Source organism: Desmodus rotundus, chromosome 1, assembly GCF_022682495.2.
Source record: "Desmodus rotundus isolate HL8 chromosome 1, HLdesRot8A.1, whole genome shotgun sequence".
NCBI lineage: Eukaryota > Metazoa > Chordata > Mammalia > Chiroptera > Phyllostomidae > Desmodus > Desmodus rotundus.
Window position 1 is genome coordinate 56770226 of NC_071387.1, and position 20742 is coordinate 56790967.

A 20742-nucleotide genomic window follows, 5' to 3' on the forward strand; every position below is an offset into this window, starting at 1 on the left:
ATTCCCAAATGCTGGTAGTAGCTAAAATTCACGGAGATCGAATTAAACAATGATTAAGTGTTGAAAATGATGAGTTAAAACAAAAAGAAATGAAGCTTTTGTTTTGTGATGTTTTTGTCTTGTTTTCTTTTGTTTGGTTTTTAAAGGCAGACAATAGCGAATGTTCACAGACAATATCATAGGATTTCCTTGGTTCAGTAACTAAGTAGGCTTAGAGAACCTCCAATGGATGACTGATTGAAAGGACTGAATACTGATTTGGGGGCAATTCTATAGTGAGGTCTGACCATGGGCCATGGGCCAGCCATGGAACTGTACATAGGCCTGGTTTGCTGTGGGTAAAATGAGATGTTGCTGAAATTAAACGAGACACTACAGAGAATAAGCATTCGAGGAAACAGCAGCACCGATGGTGATCATCAGACACATTCTGCAAGATTTCTCTGGCAGCAGTATCTGTGAGACCCCCAAACAGGAGAGGCAAGCGGCAGGGGCTCCATTTAGTGAGCGATGTCCTTAAATTGTTCTGACAGGCCTCTATTTTTTTAAGTAAGTCCCACCCTTTAAATTATCATTTAAACTGTCTAATTAAATTAATGTGGTTAGGAAAAATTTAAACTGAAGTATTATTGCCTAACTGGCTAACAAATTAACATAACTGTCCTTTATATTTCCTTCTGGGGAAAAACATGCATTAAAGAGAAAATGACTTCAGTGCAGAGCAGTAGTAATTAATTAACAACAAGACAATTTTACATAACCTTGCAAATAGTTGGCATGCCTCCTTCTTTAACGTGTAAACAAAGATAATTTTGTTGATTTTGTCTTCTATCAGAAGAAATTCTATAACTCAGGAAGGATAAAAGAGCTAGTGTTTTTATTTTTTAATATACCTAAAATTATCCTGAGAGTGTGTTTCTTATTTTGAGCCAGTCATACCTTAATATATGTAAGTCATTCCAACATTTAGCCATGGCCTATTAATGATGCACCTGTAATCACCAATAGTATAGACGGCAGTGGCAAAAGAGAGATGATCATAAATTAATTTTATTGGAATTCTATTTACTGTACTTCCTGATTTATATACTCCTCCATTCATTTACTCTCAGACTTTAATGACTGGACCCAAGCACAGTGTATAACAATTGCTTTTCATCCAACTGTCATCTCACATAAACTCCTCCCCACAACCCACCACAAAAACATCCTCAATGGCAAAGAACTCTCCGAGGCCATTCTGAGGCATGGACCAGCCCACAGATGACGTCACACATTCGGTTTACTCGATTCCCTAGAAGATGGAATTCAGATAGGCTGTTGGATTTAAAAATTCTGTATACACGTGTGTGTGCATGCATGCGCGCACGCACACACATGCACACACACACTTTGGGGCAGCTTGATACCACAGGCTACACCCGAACTGATACACAATTTGTAACAACTCTGCTACAATAAGCCAAAATTAGTAATAAAAATTATTCCTACTTAAAGCCTGAGATAATTTGACCTTTTATTTTATTTTTGAGACAACCAAGTTCCTTTTCTCTTTGATTTGTCTCAGGCCTCAAGTCAGAAATGGTTCTTGCCTGGCCAGTAGGTGCTATATACCAGACAGCCCAGACTTCTCTGAGTGCTGAGGTGTCCTTCTGCCCTCTGGGTAGGACAGACACGCATCTGGGCAGATTCCGGACCCCGTGCCCGGCCAGCACTGGAGCTGACTACCTGCTGCAGGGCCGCGAGTCTCCCTTTGTTCTCACCACTGCTCTAGATCCTGGGCCCTGACTTTCCGGCTCCATACAGCAAACTCTACTCTGTTAATCAAAGCACCACATAGTGCCTAGAATACATTTACTCCACTGTTCATTCGAGCTTCTACATCAGCCCTTCTACTAGAAACAAATGGAAAATCAGTGCCTAGAGGAAGATCAATAACACTACAATGAGGTGGGGAGGGAGGGCACGGGGTTTGGGGACCACGCGGACTCAGCCAGTCTGGGTTTTCCCACTTACCCACTCGGGGACCTTGGGTACAAGACTCATGCTCTCTGAGCCGCAGTTTGATCCTGTAAGAGTGGAGATAATGCAGCACAGACCTCAGATGACCGCTCAGGGGATACAGTGGCTGACACATGGAAAGAATTGGCCACCATGGTTGGCACATGATAAAAATCTATCTGATTACCACCCAACGGCAACAAAATTACTACTTTTCAAACGCAGTGAAAAGCAAGAACCTCATTCTTATTACACTTTTACTCCAAATTCTTTAAATATCTATGGTTGATCCACTCTGAAAAGGAAAAGTAAAGGAGAAAGGGACGCCAAAGGGGAAATCAGAGGCAAGGCCTGGGATAAAGGTAATAGATAAAAGGTGAACTAGTCCTTTTACACCAATTTGAAAAGGCAGTAACGCACATTCCACAAGAGAAGACAGGTAGATGGGTGGGTGGGTGGATGGATGGATGGATGGATGGAAGGATGGATGGAAGGATGGATGGACAGATGTACAGACAGACAAACACTGTAAGGATCTGCTTAAAGTATGTTAACTAAAACATAGAGTGAAGCAACTTTAATTCATTCTGCCTTTTCTGTATATAGTATATACATCTTCCAGTTCTTTTCTTCTTGGAACCTCTTCTACCATCAACAAAGGCAACCATGACCTCTCTCAACCTTTCCTTTAGTGAGTATCACATCTCCTCTCAGTCATCTCTCAGCCCTTCCGGCTCACATGTCTTCAGGGCAGACTGGCATGCTGTCAAGGGGGGAGGTGGAGGGGTCAAAAAGAGCTCCAAAATCATGTGTATTTTGCGGGCGGAGTTGGAGTTTCCTCCTCCATTTGGGGATCATATAAAGCTAGCATTCACCATCAGAGTGTCAAATACATCACTACAACTACAAATATCATTATTACTAAGGCCCACCCCCACACAGAGCTCAAGATGCCACTGTTTCCTCAGTCGTTTCAAGGTTCCCATTTAATCAGCATAGTAAACAAGCTGCTAAGCCTCAGGCTGGTGTTCCACAGACTCAGCCAGATCATGGGGTTTTGTGAATGCTGCAGACAGCAGGGCCAGAGAAGGCATATTTGCTCACACATTATGTTGATTATTATTATTCTTTGTCCTAGGGATACTTCTTGGACAGTGATATGATAAGAGATGCCATTTATCTTACAAAGACTTTGATTTCATTGGATTTTGATTAGCTATGGTAACAGGATAAATTGAATAATTACTATTATTAACTGTAACATTTTTTGAATCTTACCCCACAATGTAACATCAAAAGCCTCGTGAGGGGGAAGCTAAGGTGTCAAATATTCAAAGTCATAATAAGCCTCCGATGCCCCAGTTCTGAGAGTATCTGCAAAATATCTTCCTTCTGGGAGAAGAACTAAAAATAGCATTTTCCAAATAAATGGAAATAAAGCTACTCTAAATTCACCAGATGGATCATAATTATAGACATAAAATTATAAAGTATAATACTTGGTGTTCAGTAAAATTTCTAGAAAATTATTCCACAAGATTAGACCACCTATTCAAGAAGATCTCACTTGATAATTTTAGGGACTGTTTCAAACCCAGCCCTTTCCCCTTGAGAGGAGGTGCAAACATGGAAAAAAATATTCCCAAAGTATCTATTCAGAGCTCCACACTGTGCTAGGTGCTGTAAACATAACAAAGAATTAGAACATTGTTGCTGGATTCCAGTTTATAATCTAGTTAGGAGTCTCCTGAGGTGATATGAGACTAGGTAATGTCCTCCTCAGACACGAGAAGAATTAATTTTTGTCCTGGAGGTGTCCCAAGACAAAGTATCCATGGCTATCGCAGCTGCCCCAGGGCGCTTTTATCCCTTATCTGAGGTACCTGAAGTGACCTCTGAGACAGGCGGACACCTTAGGCTCTCAACTGGTGTGCATTCCTAGAAAACATACCAGAGTCTCGGGCAAGGCCTGGTAATCTATTTTAAATAAAAATGCATAGTCATGTGTGACCTTTATGGCCAAGAAATACTGTATTCCCGAGAAGCCTGAGATAAATAAATAGAAAGTAAAGCATCCTTAAGCCCCAGTTTGTAGATGCCAGAAAAGGAAGGAGATCTTGCCAGAACTAAGCCTGGAAGTGGTTGGATACGTATCAATTGCGGCGGTATGTTTGCCTACAGTATCTCCGGGGCCTGCTCCTCACATCACAGACTGGTGATTGATCAGCTGTGGTCAGACACTGTAAGTATAAATTAACCTGCTCCAGTGAAAAATGCCCACGGGAACCATTACTCTGAAGAAATCTTCTCCTCGGCTTTTACTGTAACTATCAGTAGAATTCATCGGAGGGTAAGGGATGGTTAGCTCAGATGTCCCAATCATTTTTTCAGTCCCTGATTAAAGATTCTGTAGTTTATGATCAGCCAAATGCTCCGCCTTGGTACACCTTCAGACTGAAAAACTAGCCCAGGAAATACAATGTACTGTCAGCAGCTGGCAATCAGCTGTCAAGAGGTATGTTGTTTATCTAAACAATCTTAGGGGTCAAGCGCTCCTTTTTAATTGACTTTGGCGATTCCTCTAGGAGGCTTAGAGACTGTATGAAGCCCATGGTGTGGAGTCTGTTTTAATCCATATGAATTAAAGTTGTCAGCTCCAAGGAAAATACCCGTAGGAGATAAAGGTATTAAGTGAAAGAGGAGAGACACAGACAGGAGATCGCATCCTAGCTGGGAAAAAGATATGTTGAAGTATTTACCATAAATGGAAGGCAGGTTTTTCAAGTGAGAGTACAACTAATTAGTATAGGAAAATAGAAAAAAAAAAGTATTACACAAAGCACTGAAGTGAAGGAATAAATAGTCAACTTCTGTATTTTTCTACGAATTTTTAAACTTTTAAAGGTCACATAGAGCACTATGCTAATATTTTGCAATAATGGACTCCAGGGCAGTGCTTTAATTAAATGAATTCCAGAGCTCTCTGAATCTTAATCAGACTGTGCAGGGGATGTGGAAGGTCAGGCTGTTGAGCAAATGATGCAAACTATACTTACACATTACACTGAACACCCTTTTGCAGAGGTTCAGTGCGCCCTGTCCAATGTCCTAACAGTCTCTGACAAGGTGAACATTCCTTCCACTTCATTCTGAATGTCTAAGAGGCCCAACAAGTGGGTCAGCTCAATGATCAATCCGTGACTTTCTAGTCGGTCATTTTGTTTATTTGTTTTAAAAGTATAATTATTTTCTGAGGACTATTTTTCAACAGATTCCAATATTCGGTGGTTCTTCACTACTCATAATGGCTGTAAGATATTTTCATATTTATATGGTTTCACTGATTAAAGGCTCTAGTTCATAAAAATTCCAATTCCTTTCTTAAACCCAGACAGAGTGCTTATATCACAACCTTTTCTTTTTCTTATTTAATCTTTATTGCATTTTTTCCCATTACCATTTAGTCCCCTTACCCCCCTCCCCCAAGCTCATGGACATGGACAACAGTGTGGCGACTGCTGAGGGAAGGGGGCACTTGTCAGTCATTTTTAAAGCTTGGTGTTTGCAGTTGACATCCTTGATCTCTTTCAATGCTATGACTAAAACATACCCAATATACTCTTCAAGGACAAATTTGAAGAGAACCCTCCACCTATCTGGTGCTGAGATGAAGGCGCATAAAAACCTAAATACTTTATGCTTTCTCTTCATATGAAATTCAACACCTTAAGTAGTCAGAAAACAATCTCCAAAGAGGTAAGCAGTGATGTTTTTTCCTTGAAACAGGTTTCCTCCCTAACTCTGTTTTTCTCGAGCCAAGTGAATCTCACCAATCCCAAAAGAGACTCAATTTTAGGCTTAAAGTCGATAGCCCACCCCCTGAAGATCGAGCAAACTACAGCATATCAACAAGAGCAACTAATTAAATTAAGACAACTAATAAAAATAACATAAATGAGTTGTAACGATGAATGGAAATGTTCAAAAAGGAGTCCATTTTAAAGTCAGAACACAAAAAGTACCTATAAAATGATTGTAATTATGTTTTAAAAAGTGCATTTGTACATTGACATTCAAAGTGAAAGCAGAATGTCATAAGTAGAACATAATACTTAAGTTATTTATTTCCCACAAAGTTGAAGACTTTTTCCAGCATCAGTAATTTTCTGGATGTCTCATGACCATTGGTGTTTCCTACGGAGATCAAACTGAGAAAAAATAAACTTATCAGCTCCTGCCGATTTTGCTATGTGCTAGATTCTGGCCTAACACTTTACATTTGCTCTTTCATTACCTCTCAATAATTACTCCATAGGTTAAATGCTATTATTTAGCTGCACTTTACAAATTCGGAAACCGAGTCTTGCTAAAGGGATATAATTTGCCTAAGGTGACACTGTGGCAGAGGCAGGAATTCAGCTTCACCACACAGGGCTCATTCACACCACGCTGCTTCAAGGTGAAGTGCATCCTTGCTTGAGAGTGGCCACTGATTTGGTTTCGTACACTGTTAAGATGACGAATGGCTCGGTTCAATTCTAATATTGCAGTGCTGGTCCAATGATTGGTTTATATTGTCATAGGGTTTTCACCCATATTTTGTTCCTTTAGAAGTTTTCAGTGCACGAAAGCAGATAAAAAAGACATATTACTCTCCCAAAAAAGAAAAATAAAAAAAGTTGAGAATCAAGACACTTCAGTATTTATGTTAACCCATTAGCGCTATACATCCTAATACACCTTAAGATTTTTTATTTTATTCACGCATCTGACTGGCTTGGTATTTCACAAAAGGTTTGTGTTCCTGACCTCTAAAGATAATTCATCATATATCCCAATGCTTTCTCATTTGAGCTGTAAAACAATGAATTAGCGACAAATCCCCCACTCTTTGCCCCTTCAGCCCTTGGAGTTTAACTCCTCTCACATTACAGTATTTATTGAATTTCCCAGCCAAACGGTGTTCTGCTCCATAAAATTCTGACAAGTGGACTCTGCCAAGCTAATAATGGCTTCATTCTGCTGAAATAAACTTATTTCACTGCAGCAAACAAAACGACATGACCTGGAAAGGTTATTTTTAACTGGGTAATGACTCGGTCCCAACCAAGCATTTCTCTCAAGGTTTCCCATCTTAAATAACTTATATTTCTTAAATATAAATGCTATTATGTGTGTTCCTGTCTTGTCAGTCTCCCACAGCCAAGGAAAAGCAGGCATTGTCATTGCTTTTGGTATTTGATTTCATTATTCAATAATTTGGTCGGCATATTAAACTACCCCCAAGGACCCTGGCAGAGAGAAATCTGCCAGAGAGCTTGAAAGACAGAGAGCACAAAGGAGCAAAGTCCCTTTAAAGTAGAACCTGGTTTTATTGCCTTTTTTCTTTTAATTAAACAGCATCAAAAACTTTCAACTCTGCAAAACTTTCAGTGTGCCTCTAGGAGGGAGCTTTCTTATCTCCCTGTTTTTAAAGCATGAATAAATTTTGCCAAGAATGCTTAGCCTGGTTCCTAAATCAAGGTACGCCAAGATAACTTTATCTACATCCACATTAGTTTACATTTCCTCCAATATCTTAACCTCTCTGTACCAGAAAATATCTACTTTAAAAAGTCTGAAAAAGCAAAATAGACTTAAATTTTCCTCCCGACTGCTTGCTTCCATGTTTTATACTTTTCCTCCACATCTTTTTTTCTCTTGCACATCAAGCCCCTCAAAAATAAACAAATGAATAAAAAGAAACTGCTATGATAAGGTCAATTTTTTCCTCAAGCTCCCAATGACCAGGGACTCCGGAGCACCGATACAACAGCTGGGATCTTGTACCAACGTGCTGCACCCTGCCAGGCCTGCCTTCTGAGACTAATAAAGGAGAAAACCCTTGACAGCGGACAGCTGGGCTGCTTATGAAGCTGCTGGATAGAAGTGACTAGGCCTCCCCTCCCCCACCCTAAAGAAGGGCTCCGGGTCTAGACAACAGAAAGGCACAAGAAATTTGTTCAGGGGAGTACATATTTCAGAGAGACTGAAACGAGGAGATGAGGAGGAATAGCAGGAGAAGGGGTTCATCAATGAAAGAGAAACCCTGCCACATTGAAATCGGACAGAGATACCACAGACGTAAGAGTTTCAGGGCCGCCTAACTTGTAACTTTGGTGCCAAAGGAATCACGTGCAGGTTCCAGTCTGGTCAGGATCTCTGACACAACACTCAAGCAGCTAGAAATGGAGTTGAACAACAACCTTTTCAGTAAATTCACGGAGTCATGGTTCTGTCCAAACCACAAGTAAGAATCCTGAATACCCTTCCGATGATCTATAGGTGGTATTCACACTCGCAGTAAAACAAACCAGTCTGAATGGACCTACCATTTCTTCCTGCCACTCCTCTGCCTCGGTATCAAAGTCCTTCGTCTACTGGGTTTTGGCTGCCAGTGTCAACTCCTCCAGTCAAAGCCACGTCAACTGGCTTAATGAGCAAAGTGGCTTGGAATACAACCACACTGAAATGGTATAAGTTTACGGAGGATAAACAAGAAGTGGTCATGCCAGGCTTTGACTGAACCTTGACCTCACTGAACTTAGAGGGGCTTGTAGAGTTAAGGGGAAGCTAGATTAACTGAAGTTATAGTCAAAATAGGGACAAACAAACAGGAACCAGCAAAAGCATAGGAACACAGGAACTCTCCCATAATGTATTACAAGATTAAAAAAATACAGTTTCTATGGCTAGTAAGGAAACAAAGGCTATTAAATCTTTTTCCTGAATAACATGTGCACTTTAGATTGTAAAACAAAGTGATTTCTAACTGCTACAGATGGAGAACAAATGCCAGACAGGAAAGAGTCTGAGAAGCCTCTTAATTTGAGTGTCTGTGTGTGTGGTGCATATACATGTTCATCAGTAGTGGCAACACAGACACTCAAGCGGATATGAAAGAAAAAGGACACATATGATACTTTAGTACTACTATGGTAAATCACCATGACAATTATAAATTAGGGACTCAGAAAAACTATACCAGTTCCTGTTTTAAGTACAACTTTAGTTTTCTTAAATGGGAACAGTCAAGTTAGAAATTTTCAGAAACTTCCTGCGAACTTATCCAAAACAATTGCTGAGTTTGGTCAACGCTGCGGCCAACCCCGCGTTTGCACACACGGGGCACAATCTGCTTTTGAGAATTGTCCCAGACAGACATGAAAAGGAAAAGTCTGGAGCTTTATACATGAATTCCCAGAAAAACAAGTGGATGATTTTTCATTAATAACTAGAAAACGATTCCAAAAATGTCTGAATCCAATATTTATCTTAAGAACATCCACATAAAAAATATTTATTTCAATTGTGACACCAAGGTTTTGGCTGAAGGGATACGGCATGGTGGCAACACCGCTGGGGTGGTGGGGAGTGGGGGGAGGGAAATGGAGACAACTGTGCTTGAACAAGAATAAAAACAGTTAAAAAATAAAAATAAACAGCCCAGAACTTACACATTTCTGTAACTGTTGCAACCTTTACCATAGCTTCCCTGGGAAGCTAGATATTCATGCTGCTTAATCAGGACTGTTCTAACAATTCAACATGTCTGTTTGAGAACCATCATCTTCAAGCCTCACTCAGCTTCTGGGTTCTCTCCTTGAGCAACAGTAATATGGAGTCAAAGCTACTTTGATGAACACTACTTCGTCAGTGTTAGAAATAGGTACCAAGCCTCAAACATCTCACATTCCCTTACTTATTAAGACACAACATGCTCCCCTTTCATCTTAAAAAGTCCTGCCTTCAAATCTTTCAGTTGACACGATCATTTGTGTAACACACACACTTTTCTAATCTACTAACGCCTAAAACAGAGGTGTACACAGTAATGCATATTGCTTAAAAAAAAAAAAAGGATGTTGAATAAAGCCTAGATCCATCTGGAAATCTTTCAATCTTCATAGAAAACCATGTAAAACATCTAAAACTGAGGAAAGGCAGGTAAAGAAGAGGAGCAGAAAGGTGTGGTGGAGAAAAGAAGGGGGTGGCATGGGGCAGGGAGGAAGAAAGAACAGGAGGAAACAAGACAGAAGAGGACACGAGAGAGGTACGTATTAGGTACCCCTGAAAAAAGAACGTGTCCTTCCCTCAATTGTTGCAAGTATTCCTACTCATTCTGCCCTATGACATGAGCCCCCAAGCAACCTAGCACAAGCTTCCCAGACTCCATCGCCTCCCTGCCAATGGCTGATAATTTTACTTACAAGTTCACCCTATAAAAAGAAAGCATTTTGCCCCCTAGCTATACAGCCTTTTTCTTTATTGCTCTTTTTTGAAAAATTCTATCTACAGTGCCATTCCCATTTAAAAGTTGCATTTTGGTAACTTTGAAAAGTAAATGATAACTTTGAGAAGTTACTGTCTGTCATGAAAATATTTCATTATGCCAAAATAAAGCAAAATTTTTTTTTCTCAATAACAGGATGTATTGAAAACATTCTGTGCTTAATCACATCTGTTATTCTGCATTCAAAATTCATTTAAGATAATTCAATTAACAAGCAAAAAGATTATGAGTAGCAATGATTATGATGGAAAAAATAGCCACATACCTTTTGGTTCACATAAAAATAATATTCTTGAACTTAGTCTAAAACATTTTACTTCAATCAACAAAAGAAATATTATCATGGTGTAAATTAAGAAGAAATGCCTATACTGATGACATTTCTTACCACTCGAATGAGCTATAATTGCTTCAAATTCAAAACAAATTTTAAAAAAATATTGGGACAAATAGCCTGAGTCAAACCACTGTTATATCACAGTAAACACAACACTGAAGAAGAGAACTTATATAGTAACCAATTATGTACTCAGGAATTGTAACAAGGTGGAATATAACTTTGGAAGTTTATGGGCTTTCTAATCATTTGTGCAGGTAAAATGACTTACATATCATAATGTGCTTATATTATCAATTTAATGTTCACTGAACATCATCAAAGTCACATTATTTTCATAAGGATAACTATCTAGCTATACATGCATCATAGTTCACAGCAGACACAGGCACAGAAATGAGTCATTTCAATTATCACAGGCAGTGCCACGGGGCCTTTGTAGCAGAGGAAGTCAATTGATGCCTAAAGAATTCAAGGAAAGCTCCACCACAGATGCCATTTTAGAGGCTGACTCTCAACTAGAGGCTCTATAGGTAAAAGCACAGAGAGCTATGGACGTATTTTACACCTAACTCAATAAACTGTTCATCCAGCAAGTGGCCCAAAAGCTCATCTCTTCTCCTCATCAGCCATATTCCACAGCAGCAGGCTCCATAATGGACCCAAAATGTGGCATTAGAAATTTGGGACACATTTGAAATAGACTCTCCACAGTAGTTGGATATATGATATGTGAAGTTCAATAACCATAGTACCCATCGCCTGCTCTGTAGAGAAATACATGTAAATCACATATGCAGACAACAGCAGAATTCTAATTTATTCTTTTAAAAAGTGTTTATTGATTTTAGAAACAGAGGAAGGGAGAAAAAGATAGAGAAACATCAATGTGAGAGAGAGAAACACCTATCAGCTGCCTCCCATACATGCTCCGACCAGGGATCAAACCTGCACCCTAGGTGTGTGCCCTGACCAGGAATTGGGCCCCCAGCCGCTTGGTGTATGAGATGATGCTCCAACCAACTGAGCTACACTGGCCAGGGCTCTAATTCATCTTAAGGCTATATCCTTTTCTTAAGGTTCTGTGAACTATATAACCACTCTTTTTCGTTGTTGTGGCTGTTTGTTTGTTTCTAGGTGGTTCAGGTTGAGGTTCTATTACTTAGAACCAATTCCACTGGGCATGTAAGAGGTGGTTATATATTACGAGAGCAATTATTTTCACTGCAAGGTAGCTTATTAGGGGGGCATGAAATAAATGTAATAGATCACAATCAGAAACATTTTCTTTTTCTTTCTTCTTTATTTTTAATTGAATTTATTGGGGTGACATTGGTTAATAAACTGCTATAGGATTTCGGTGTACAATTCTATAATACATCATCTATATATTGTACTGCAGTTCACCACCCAAAGTAAAGTCTCCTTCCATCACCTTATCTCCCCATTACCCTCTTCTACTTCCTCCACCCTCCTTTAAACATCGTAAAAGAAATGCAGTAACACAAAGTTGGCAATCCATACTGGGAGCAAAAGGAAATTAAATCCCGTCCTCACACTATATACAAAAATCAATTCTAGGTGGACGGAGGATCTTAATGTGAAAATTAACACTATACAGCTTTTGGAATATCTCTGGAGCTGGCGAGTAGGAAAGGATCTCTTCAACAAATGCAAAACAACTAACCATAAAGGAAATCACTGATAAATTCGACTATATTAAAATTAAAATATCCTTCATCCAAAGATACTATCATAAGATGAAATAACAAGCTATGTATTGTGAGAATACATGTATGCAACACATATAACCGAGAACGGATGGTAAGCAGAAAATATAGAGGACTGTACAAATCAGTGAGAATATGGTGACAACCCAATAGAAAATGGGCCAAAGACTTAAACAGGTGCTTCACAAAAGATGATATCCAACAGCCAATAAACATCTGGAAAGGTACTCAATTCCATTAGCATAGAAATGCAAATTTAAAAACCCTTAAGGAGATACTACCACACATTGGTCAAACTGAGAAAAAATTATAAGACTGACAACAAGAAGTATTGGCAAGGATGTAGGACAACAGGGATTCTCATGCATGTAAACCTGTAAAACCATACAAGAAAACAGTATGACATTATTTAATAAGGTTGAATATGTGCATATCCTATCACCTGGAATTTAGCTCTTGGGTGCATATCATAGAGATGTGTATTTATGTACATCAGAAAATATATAAGAACAATCAAGGCAGCGATATATATAAATATCCCAAACTGAAAACAACATAAATGTCTATCAATTGCTGAATGGATAAGTTGTGGGATATTCATACAATGGAATAAATAGTATATACCAGAGAGTATGAAGAAACTGTAGATAAAGGCAAAACCATCAGGCAACTGTTACAAATATAATGCTGAACAAAAAAGTCACAATAAAAAATTCATGCAAAGCATGTGAAGTTTGAAAAGAAGAAAGCAACATTATTTAGTGATGCATCATAGGCAAGAAAACTATGAAGAAAAGCAAAAATGGGAGAACCAAGATGGCGGCGTAGGTAGACACACTGCGCCTCCTCGCACAACCAGAACTGACAGAAAATCCAACGGCAAGGAAGTCCCACACCAAGTAGATAAAAAAGAAACATACATCCAGACCTGTAGGAGGGGCAGAGACCACACCGGGGCAGAGAGGACTCGCGTGGCCATAGTGGGACCAAGACTGACAGAGTGTGGGACCAACCAGGCAGTCAGTCCAACCACTAGCAGACCCTGCGGCCCCACATTCGAGCAGATAAACCAAGAGGGCCGGACTCAGAGTGGCGGAGAACGGGGAAGGCACAGCGGCGGGTAGCACCCCGCAGCCCCACACTTGCACACAGTTAAACCGGGACAAACAGCGGGGAGCGAAGCAGACCGTGCAACCCAGGGCTCCAGCGCAGGGAAATAAAGCCTCAAACCTCTGATTGAAAACGCCCCTGGGGGTTGGGGCGGCAGCAGGAGAGACTCCCAGCCTCACAGGAGAGGTCCTTGGAGAGACCCACAGGGGCCTAGAGAGTGCACAAGCCCACCCACTCGGGAACCAGCACCAGAGGGGCCCAGCTTGATTGTGGGGAGCGGAGGGAGTGACTGAAATCCACTGGAGAGTGGATCGGGCGCCATTGCTCCCTCTCGGCCCCTCCCCCATGTACAGTGTCACAGCACCGAGACCAGCTTTACCCTGCCCCAGGGAACACCTAAGGCTCCGCCCCTTAAAGTAACAGACGCGCCAAGACAAAAAAAAAAAAAAAAAAAAAATGGCCCAAATGTCAGAACACTTCAAAGCTCCAGAAAAAATACAACTAAGCGAGGAAGAGATAGCCAACCTATCGGATGCACAGTTCAAAACACTGGTTATCAAGACGCTCACAGAATTGGTTGAATCTGTTCAAAAACCAGATGAAAAAATGAAGCCTATGCTAAGAGAAACAAGGGAAAATGTACAGGGAACCAATAGTGATGTGAAGGAAACTGGGACTCAAATCAACGGTGTGGACCAGAAGGAAGAAAGAAACATCCAACCAGAAAAGAATGAAGAAACAAGAATTCAGAAAAATGAGGAGAGGCTTAGGAACCTCCAGGACATCTCGAAACGTTCCAACATCTGAATTATAGGGGTGCCAGAAGGAGAAGAGGAAGAACAAAAAAATGAAAACTTATTGGAACAAATAATGAAGGAGAACTTCTCTAATCTGGCAAAGGAAATAGACTTCCAGGAAGTCCAGGAAGCTCAGAGAGTCCCAAAGAAGCTGGACCCAAGGAGGAACACACCAAGGCACATCATCATTACATTACCCAAGATGAAACAGAAGGAGAGAATCTTAGAAGCAGCAAGAGAAAAGGAGTTACATACATGGACTTCCCATAAGACTGTCAGCTGATTTCTCCAAAGAGACCTTACAGGCAAGAAGGGGCTGGAAAGAAGTATTCCAAGTCATGAAAGGCAAGGGCCTACACTCAAGATTACTGTATCCAGCAAAGCTATCATTTAGAATGAAAGGGCAGATAAAGTGCTTCTCAGATAAGGTCAAGTTAAAGGAGTTCATCATCACCAAGCCATTATTATATGAAATGTTAAAGGGACTTATCTAAGAAAAAGAAGATAAAAATATGAACAGTAAAAATGACAGCAAACTCACAGCTATTAGCAACCACACCTAAAACCAAAACAAAATAAAACTAAGCAAACAACTAGAACAGAAACAGAACCACAGAAATGGAGATCACATGGAGGGTTATCAATAAGGGATTGGGAGGGGGAGAGAGGGGGGAAAGGTACAGAGAATAAATAGCATAAATGATAGGTGGAATATAGACAGAGGGAGGGTTAGAATAGTGTATGAAATGTAGAAGCCAAAGAACTTATAAGTATGACCCATGGACATGAACTATGGGGGGGGAGTATGGGAGGAAGGGGGTGGACAGGATGGAGTTGAGTGAAGGGGCGGAAATGGGACAACTGTAATAGCATAATCAATAAATATATCAAAAAAAAAGAAAAGCAAGAATGAAGTTACTGTAAAACAGGAATAGTGGTTACGTCTGGGGGAAGGGAGAGGATGTGATGAATGAGATAGACACAGTGAATTTCTACAGTGCCTAGAACAGTAGGAACATTAGTGTTCAAGCACTATAAAATGTATTCACTATTTATACAGCTACCACCCTGGTCTACTCCCACCTGTACCAGCCCCCTCCACCCCTCCTACCCCATCACCACCATCTAGCCACCCTTCTGTCCCTCCTGGTTCCTACAGAGGCCAAATGCATTCCTGACTAGGCTCCTTGCTCTGGCCCCTCCCTCTGCATGAAATGAGGATGCCTTCTCCCGAAATGAGTTAACTCCACGTCCTTCAAGTCTGTGCTTCTGCTCCACGAAGCCTACCCTGACCACCCTCTGTAATACCACAGCCCTCTCCCCACACTCACCAGCAGTCTTAATTCCCCCTGTACTGCTGTACCTTTCCCTCTTTCCATCACCTTGTAATACACGATTCAATCTACTTCCAGTACACTTACTATTTATTGTACATTGTCTTTCTCACCAATAGGACTTAGCCCCAGGTTAGGAAATCTTGCCTGTTTTCTTCACAGATATATTTACAATGCTTTAGATAGAGCAGGTGCCTCATTAAATATTTAAGTACATAGAGACTATCGGGACATGTCTTAGTCACATCAGAAAATACATTTTTTAATTTGGAGTAAAGTAAAAAGGTTGCAAGCTATTACATGAAAACATGTAATTTGTATGCTATATGTTTAGTGTGTGGGGAAGGGGAAAAGAGTAGCATTTAATAAATTTATTTTTGAAAATAAATGTAAAAATTGAGTCCCTCAATCTCAGTAGATGAATTTCAAGTGTTCGAATGCCACATTCGGTTAGCAGTGACAATACTGGGCGACGCAGACATGGGACATTTCCATCACTACAGAAAGTTCTAGTGGGCAGTGCTCCTGTAGACAATAAACCGCTGTCACTGAACTTTAAGCTGGAAAATAACAAGATCAGATCGGGGTTTTCTGAAAGCAGCTGGCAGCTCTGGGGAGAATGAATTAAAGGGAGAAGAAAGGAGAAGCTTCGGGAGGCCATTTACATGGCTACTACGACGGCAAAGGGTGAGAGACAACGACAAGTAGCAGGGTGTAGACAAGGGGCGAACTTAAAGGAACTGAGGGAGAAGCAAGGAATGTGACATGACGGAGGATACAGACTAGCTAAGTAGGCTACTGGGGAGGAAAAGCTGTTTTTAATGGATGAAAACTGGGCAGGTTAAGCAGCTCTTTTCACCCAGGTGTTTTAGAAAGGTCAGGTCAAAAGGCAAAATGTGTGTTTCAAAGCCAGGGAATGCCTGCAATGGATGTGCAGACCCTCGTCCCTTCCCTAACAGTTATCTCAGATATGAGATGGAGTAAGGATCCGGGACCGAGGAAGTAATGACACAGAAATAAGCGAGGTCAGGGCATGTGTAAAATTATCTGTGGCGACCATTTCTTAAAGGGAAAAAAGAAAGGCCACTGCTTTAGTCCATCTGTAGGCAATGCCAAATGACCACCCCAAGAACTCTGTCAATATAGCACAGGCTCACGGGCAGGAAGCTGACAGGAGAACACACTGGGCTTTGGACACAAGATTTGAAGCCCTCAGGACCTTCCTTGGTAAGTGGGCCCCAGCCACCTATCGTACTGAGGGCACGGGGATTGTTACTTTCCTTCTGAAAGTAAGATGATGTCTCCACAAACTGGATGCCAAAATGAAGCTGAACGTCATCCACAGGGAAAGTGAGTTCCAGAACACACACATTAAAAATGATAATAAATGCAATCACCTTCTAGATTCTACTTTACACTGAACCAAGGTCAGTGGCTTATGGAAATACTAACAGCTACCTTAGCTGTCCTTCCTAATGGATGGCAGAAGCACTTATAATGGAGGTTGGCACTCAACTTTGGTTTTGAGGAAGGCAATGAGGGGGTACTGGCACCACTGATTTAAATCCAACCTTTTTCATTACTGACTTAGAGTCATTTGATTTTAGTCAAACCTGCCCCAGTTGAAAAAAGGAGCTCTTATCAGCTTTTCTTTGTTTGATCACAAAAAATAGGATGTTGCCTTTTGAGGATATCAGTACCCACTTTACGTGCACTTAAAATTTATTACTATAAAAAGGAGGAGCAAAAGCAGAGTAAAGACCTCTGGTCCCTATGAATAGAGGTGCTTTCCTTTCCCATCCCCTCCTTTTCTCTTCCTTCTCCCCACTCCTCACTCGCAAATGCTTTTATTTTTTTTCCTCCTTTTATTACTCCTAAAAAGAAACAGTTCCTTAATTAACCCTCACATGTCTGAGCTATTTCATATTTATGAAGTTCTTTTGCATCCATCATCTCATAAGACCCTCACTTTGCAAGCAGTCAGTAGAAGTGCTGAGGAAACTGAGACTCAAGAAGTTAGTGACCAACAGAGGATTTATGTCTATGACAGCCAGTCCTAAGTTGACCCTCAATTATCCCTGCCACCTGGTACTCACATACTTTGGATAGTCTCCTCCCTCCACAGGGCTGCTCCAATAGCATGCAGTATTATGATGGTACGTCACTTCCACAATTAGGCTATAAAAGACACAGCAGCATGCACCTTCTTTCTCTCTGTCTCTCTCTACACACACACACACACACACACACACACACACACACCCTCCTTTCTTCCCATTCTCCCTCTTCCTCTCTCTCCACTCACTTTGGAGGAAGCCAGTAACATAGCCACTCATTTGTGGAGTGCCCAAGCAACAAGGAATTGAGGGTTCCTTGAGTGGAGGAACTGACAACTCTTGTCAACACGTACATGAGTGAGCTACCCTGGAATCAGATCCCCTAGTCCCACTCAAGCCTTTGGATGACTGCAGCCCCAACTAACAACTTGACTGCAGTTTCATGAGAGACTCTGAGCCAGAACCACCCAGCTAAGTGAGCCAATAAACATGTGCTGTGTTTAGCTGCTAAGTTTGGGTTACTTTGTTATATATCAATGGATAACTATTATTATGTCTAAGTTTTCTCTTCCTACTCTACCAAGCGACACCTGCATACATGCCTACACACAACTGTGGTTCCAGACACTTATTAAATATTCTACTGGGCATGATGTTCTAGAAAGACAGGTCAGATGGACAACTTCTGCATATATAATTTAACATCATGCAGATTCTAGAGCAGAAAGAAAATGAATTCTAGAGCAGAAAAAATTATACAAAAAGCACTTGTATTAAAAATACACCAGGTCTGTGTGCTTGTATTTTGAGTTCATTTGGAAACCTGTAACTTGTCTAAGCTCAGTCTTGAAACAGAAGGCTACCCAGAGAGAAGAGGTTTGGTTGGATTCGGGGTTTTGCCCAGGGATTCTAGGGGGAATTACCAAGAGCTGAAGTTCTTCAAACCCCAGCAGCACAGCTGGGATACTGATATTGAATCTAGGAAACTAAGGATATGTCTTGTTTGAAAAATGTGCATCACATATCTACCCCCTTGTGTATGTGGAAAGGCATCAGGAAAAGAAAGGTGGGAACAAGTGAAAAAACATCTGCTATCAAAAGCCACTTACAAATGATCCCAGCAAAAGTAAATGTGAATCATCTATACTGTAGAGCAGATGGAAGGACAATAATTTTAATTTATGGGGGGTGCAACTGAGGAAGCAGAGGTATAGAAATAAAATAATACTCAAGCCCATTTCACACCCTGCTTGGTTAGAAGGTATGTAGAAAATCACCTGTTATCTGTATCCAACTACTCTAAAACAGTTCCAAATAATTACAGTAGACTCTCTAATGGCATTTCCAGTCTATCGATTATTTGACAGAACTCAACTTTCAGGACAGCAACAAAATTTCCCCTAACATGAAAAATAAATTATAGAGTCGGGTTTTTTTGTTTTAACTTCGCTGACCTGCCCCACTGGGACTCGATAGAAAAGAACAAATGAAGAAATAAGCTATTTTAGATGATAGGCAGCAACAAGGCAACAGCTCAGGATTTGGGGAGAAGGTGTGTCAACTTACAATTGTGCAAAAAATAAAAAATAAAATAATGACCAAATAGTCCAACTGTCTTTGAAAAAACAGCCAATGACTGACAACATACACAGGAACATAAGTCAGTGTTTTGCATTATGGATGAATTATTTTTGACTCAACCTTAGAACAAAGCTGCTCATCTTCTCAGCATGTACTTCAGTCTCTTGAATTCATAACATCTCTTAGCCTGGAGGATGGAAACGTCTTACATTTTTAGAAGTTGTTTAAATATTTTACTAGTATTCCTTGGGCACAACCATAATGGGAAAACATTACTATTACCAAGAACTGTGTTGATTTTTATATGATAAAATAGCCTACTTAGGAATTACAACAAGTATGATAGTGAGTTAATTTCACACACTAACACAAACAATACATGGGTCACTGGAATGAATGATGAAAATGTTTAGGTTGTAGAAATGAATAATATCAATAGATATTTTACACATCACTATCTCAGCAATATTTTAATCAAAGTCCATCTAAGGATAAAATGTAATGTCCTCTTAAGAGAGTCAATATTTTAGGGTTAGAAAATTGTTACAAAATAGGTTTCTTGAAGGTCAAATGAATGGAATACTAAAGTCAAATTACCGACAGCAATCTCTGATACTATTCACTATGTGAAACCTAAGGATGGAGACGTATCTTCTTAACACACTGTTGTTTAAAAAAACAAAGTCAAACAAAGTATACAGAGAGCATTCACCAAATTGCATGTGAAGAAGGTCAAAAGGCACTTTTTATCTCCTATAGTTGTGCGGGGTATCAAAAAGCCTTTAACTTTGGTAAAGAAACAGACTGGACGAAATTCGTGCCAAATGATGAAATATGGTAGCAACCAGGTCACCTTTTGGTGTCTGGCAAAAACAAATCATGTTCAGCCCTTTATAGTAATATATGCGCCCTGTCAGGAGCCACCGCAGAAACCATCATAGGCCAATGGATCGCATATGATCACATCAGTGGGGGAGTAAGGAGGGATGAACTGCGTTAATTCTTAATTGCCAAGATATAAGGAAATTTTAATAATATTGGAATGTAACGTTTTAAGCTTCAGGGAGGGATATTTAAGTATATAAGAGTGAACAGTATTTTATATTCAATAATAGGAGCTAGTGAAGGCCACTGGAACATTTGACCTTTAATATTAATACAGAATGTTCTCAGCAGGCTGGCACTCCGCTATGAGAATGGTCTCACTAAATTACAATGATCCGCATTTAATAATACCTCAGAGTAAGTGAATATTGCACTGCCAGGAATATTTATTAGTCATCAGAGTACTTGCAACTATGAAGTAGAAATAAGGATTTAACTGCTCCCCCCAATATTTATCAAAAACTTCCAGATTTTGACTATATTAACTTAATATAAAGCCATAATGTAACACATCAAATTATCATGTACTTGATAACATAAGGCTTTAAAGAAAGAGTATAACTCACATTGCAGATTTG

At 40.2% G+C, this 20742-nt stretch overlaps 1 protein-coding gene across 16 annotated transcripts in view; it reads right to left on the reverse strand.

Moving 5' to 3' along the window:
- The window catches only part of PTPRD (protein tyrosine phosphatase receptor type D), a 517292-nt gene that overhangs the window by 443443 nt on the left and 53107 nt on the right, over positions 1-20742 (reverse strand). The window lies entirely within an intron of this gene.